Source organism: Acanthochromis polyacanthus, chromosome 17, assembly GCF_021347895.1.
Source record: "Acanthochromis polyacanthus isolate Apoly-LR-REF ecotype Palm Island chromosome 17, KAUST_Apoly_ChrSc, whole genome shotgun sequence".
NCBI lineage: Eukaryota > Metazoa > Chordata > Actinopteri > Pomacentridae > Acanthochromis > Acanthochromis polyacanthus.
The window spans coordinates 10,172,611-10,178,052 of record NC_067129.1 but is presented as its reverse complement, the minus strand read 5'-3'; positions in this window follow the sequence as shown (position 1 = coordinate 10,178,052).

Genomic DNA, 5,442 nt, shown 5'->3' with positions numbered 1-5,442 from the left:
CCTCTTTAGCTCTTCACTGCCTGTAAAGAGAGAGAATAAGGATTAGAAAAACGAGAGGACAGCAACAAGGTAGGTGTGACAGAGAACATAGAAAAGGACTGAAAGCCTAAAAATGTTGAAAACATGCCGAATCGCAACCACAAAAAAGCAAGATAAAGAACAATGTTAACCATCTGGAGCCTGAGGAAAATCTTTTTAATACTTGAAAGCTTCCAAAGAAATCTGCAATAGAGCAGCCTCTGAAATATTCAGCGAGGTATTCACAGCACAGTAATAGCTTTCTACAAGCTGTGTCCAGGAAGAAATTGTTGAATTCAGAGAGCATGGCTGACTTTTCATTGCCAGCTGCTGCTACCATTGTGTTGCACATTTCATTACCACAGCCACCGGCGTTTCAAAGATTATACCAATTCGTGTTTTAGGGTATTCACATGACACAAAATGTGCTTTGATTTTCAAAATGCGTGTACTGCTCATGACCACACTCAGTCAAGCTGCAATTTACGCAGCTCTTAGGCAACAGTTACTAAACTGACAAGCTCACCTTGCCATTGCTTTTTGTCCATTAACAATATTAATAGCGCACAAATGTGTCAACCCCGGAATATGACTTCATTTCTCCTCCTACAGCTTACCTACACCCCGTTTGGCAGAACAACCAACGCCTGACTCACAGTTTATGAATATACAAGAGCCTGCATGATGAGAAAGCCATGTAATGTTTCAAAATATTAATTTTAAACCTCAGGAGTTCTGAGTGTAACAGTGGGGAACTTGCTGAGGAGAGTCTGGTGTTTTACAGCCAACATATTCGAAGACTACGTGTAAGAAATGCATAGCTGAAGACACTGTACCAGAGTTACAGCCTCAAAAATAATAGTATTAACCCCAACAGTCTCATATCTTGGTCTCTTTTCAAACCAGTTTCAAAGACTAATCTCATCAGTTTACAGAACTCCGATGACTCAGAACTGATAACGTGACCAGCTATTGTCAACCTTTCATTTGACTGAGAACAATCTTTTCATGCAAGTTGTTGTCATTCTAGAATATTTAATAGGCAAAGACTATCTTGAAACAAGACGACATGGTCATCAATATCCCCCGCCACATGTGATGTCTATGAGTCTATATCCAAAATAGTGATCAAGGGCCATAACTCTGTTAAATATTATTGCACAGGTCTCATTTTCGAACTTGATCAAGGTGTCCATGGTGTGAAGCTACACTCTAAATTTCGTAATCCCAGCTGTAATAGTTTCCGAGAAAAGCTGTCCCCTTCATCTCGGACAGACGCACGTACGGACAGACGGACGCCAAACCTATATCCCCCCTTTCCACTTCCTGGAGGCGGGGGATAATAAACAGCTCTACATATCACCCAACCCTAATCAGCTGAAACAAATAACAATAATTAATTGGCTAAAATGTACATTTTGTCTGTTCACTGGTTAATGTTGTCTCAGCAAAGCTATGCCTCTTCTAAGCCAAACACCGCAAGTAGGGCTGCAGCTAACGAAGCCTCGAGTAATCGTCTCAGCACGATACGTCATCAAAAGCGAAAGTGAGCACGCAATGCAACAGAAATCACCGTCCGAGGCTTCGTTAGCTGCAGCCCTAACTGTGAGTGAAAAGAAACATCCTGTAATGCCACTCGACAGCTGTTTTGTTCCTAACTCAAACAGACCATCAGAATGAGAAGTCTTCTCCTGAGATATAAAAATTTAAATGTTTGCATTGTGACATCGGGATCAAGTTGAGGTTAAGCATAGTGCCAAAAGAGATTTTATTAGTAGAAGCCATGAGTAATTCAAACTTGAATATTTTTGGAAAGTCTGTTGGTCCAAACAACAAATAAAGAAAGCCGAGACATCATCCTTCGCTCCGGGGAATTGTGGTGGACAATTCTGCATTGTTATAAGTCAAGTAATCATCATCCATGTCATAAAAAGCCACTAGAACCTGCACAAAATCAGCAGTGAAACCAGATGGCCGATGACTAAAAGTTCAAATTTTCAGTACCATATGCAGTAAAAAATGAAAACCTTGGTGCCAACATTTACAACTAGAAAAGCACTAAGAGAGCGCAGTACTCAGCCAAGGCTGCTCAGTCGTATGATTTCCGACAGATGAAATCTTTAAACAATTCGTAGTCACAGCGGTGGATTTGTAGGAGGATCACAATCAAGATATAATCAGCAGGCAGCTGAGGTAGCATTCACTAGTAGTCATAGTTACAGCGACGCCATGCCACCATCTCTCAACGATATGGAAATCCTTAACAAATCCATGGATCCAGATTATAAGCCGCATCACTGCCAAAATCTAATCACTTGGTCCTTGTGTCATTTCTGACTTTCCCTGAAAATTTCATCCAAATTTGTTGGTCCATTTTTTAGCAATATTGTGAATGGACAGACAGACAGACAAACCAACCAACGTCACATAACTTTGCCACATTCCATGGTGGAGTAATAAAACAAACTCAAAAACTGAAGCAGTTTATTTGTATTTTACGAATGTAATCAAAAGAGAGCTTTTCAGATTTTATCTTTCATTGTCCCTGTGACAGACTGGCGACTGTCCAGGGTGTCCCCTGCCTTCGCCCGAGTCAGCTGAGATAGGCTCCAGCACCCCCCACGACCCTAGTGAGGATAAAGTGGTGTATAGAAAATGGATGGATGGATGGATCTTTCATTGTTGATACAAAGAACATGTAATAAATCACATAATGTTGTCAGTGACACATTGCTCAAGACCACAGAGCGGGAACTACAAACAGAGACAGCTAGATCAGAGCTTAAATGGTGCATTTTGAAATACACGTACGGTATATTTTCAGGGATCTCATTGAATTAATGATACTGAAAACCTTAATTACGCTGAATAAAATATCTAATAATTGGTGACACCAATAATCTCTTGATCTCAAGTAGGGCTTTAATGGTGACAACAGCCATTAGTAATGGGCTTTAATGGTGACCATTAAAGCCCTACTTGAGATCAAGAGATTATTGGTGTCACCGATTATTAGATATTTTATTCAGCGTAATGATTACGCTGATGGCTGTAGGGGTGCAATGGATCACAAATCTCATGATTTGGATTGTATTGCAACATTTGAAGCATGGAGTGGATCTTTTTACTGATTAAAAAAAGGGTAGGAGGGAGACAAATACTGCCCTGACTGCCACTATCAACTGCTATCAACATGCTCCATGCATATTCGTAGTGGCTAAAAACTTTCAGGCGTAATTTCATGAAACCTGGTGGGGGGATGCAGCATCACCAATTTAATTTTGATGCAGATCAGGACAGTTTTCTTTAAAATCGCAAGACACGGCATTGCTGTTGGCAGGGGACTGTGCTCTCCGGATGCCATTCCAGTTACTTTCACAAACAGTGAGAATAAAACTGTACATGACCTACAGGATGGCTCAACTTTTCAGTTAACCTGCATTGACATTCCTGCTGAACCATGGGGACTGTAGGGGAACTGCGACTCTTACAGATAAACACCTACATCCACTCATTTGTGACAGCAAAACAGAACAATTTTTTCCAAAGGTGTAGAGTTACAATATTTGAATTTAAATAAACAAATAAAAGACAGTCAGTTTGAGGGATGTAGAACATCTGCTCATAATCAGAATGAATGACTGCCGACTTCCCTCCTTGACAATGACACACTTAGTTGTCAATCCTGGCTGGCAGAAAGGCTGACTGATGAGGTCACACTCAGTGCTTCCCCATGAAAGATAAGAAACCAATGTGACTGAACCTGCATGATTAGCTTGACTTTGCAAGGCTGATTAAGGTGTATCAGACCAATAGAACCAAAAGTGTGCTAAGATGTAGGCATTTCTTCTCAGATGACTGTGGTACACTGCATATTGCTGCAGGTGTGTTACTACTGAAGGTTAAAAACAAAACAAAGACAAAAAGGCTCATAGCCCTTGGTGTTCTTTCTAGACTCTACTAAAATTACACCGTTTAAGTTGCAATTTCTCTGACACATTAGCTCAACTAGAATCGGAAAATATTTGTTGAAAGTCCTGCATGCTGTCCTGTCAAGTAATCCACAAAGATAAATCTCATTTTAGTGCTGTAATAATTTGACTGAATGGATTAGTAGAATTGAAAACTAACTGGCAATTACAGTGATAAGCAAATCATACAAGATACGCGATCATTTTCAGGCAAAAAATGTCAAACCTTCACTGATTTCAGATAGGGAATTTTCCAGTGACTAATTTCCTGTTGATGACTTATTATTTCAAATTAAGACAAGTTGACTATTTTAACAGAAAGAAGCACTTCGAAAATAGTCAAAATAGATCACAGTTTAATTGCTAAGGGTAAACATGGTAAAGACATACATATTACAGATTCATTGAGACTGAAAAAAATATGAGGTATTAGCAAGCCTACATTGCTTTAATTCATTTTTAGTTAGTATTCTCTCACTATAACACTTTCAAAAGTTCTTAAAAAAAATCTATATCTTGTTTGTAAAAGCAGTTGTCTTCTACTTCAATCAGTAGCAAACATGTAATTTTGACACGCGTGATATAACTGTAGTATAACATAAAGAGATATCAATCAGTGCATGTTCTGAACAGCCAGAAAGCATTAGTGAAATACAAATCTTGTCCTAGTATGGTCAAAATATGATAAGCGGTGTCCGACACATTCTGAACAAAAGACTGAACAGATGGATGAAAGTTCAGACAAATAACCCGACAGACACTGGACAAAGTCTGATCTGCAGTAACTTCCAGACTAGGCAGCAATAAACTTTGTCACCTTTTCACCTAGTTTGCCATGTTAACTGCTTTCACTTGTTAAGCAACTAAACGTGGACTGAACCAGCATCTGTGTGCGCTGGACATAGAAGTATGTTTTCAGTGTCTGCCGTGCTCCAATATCTCGTTTGAGGTTACGCCACCTTTCAAAACATCAACAGTAACAAAACGCAATGCAAATATACCGTTATTAAAAGCATTAAATAAATGGACTGTTAATGCTCTTCTGTAACTACTGCCCTGTTTGTGACTTCAATTTATGTTGCTTTTATCACATAAGAAAAACTGATGACTGTGAAGCAGTCTGGGTCAGTGGGTCTGCCGTCTGACAAAAGCGCTTGATTTAGAGGCCAGACCGCAATACATAGCTATGAATCACAAGCTAACAATGTTCTGTAGCTGTATTCGAGCTTTTAGAAAACACACACATGCAGAGCCAGACACACATACACACACACACTGGACACTGGCAGTCTGCCAAATTGCTTGATTCTGACCTTCTTCTCCACCCCACAGCTGCTGCCAAATTTGAGTCCATCCCTCTCTCGTTCCACCACACTGACACACAGAGAGCTCTGGCAGCCAATCAGAGAGGATTATTTCTCAACCTGGGGTGTCTGTGTGGGTAGCATCCACC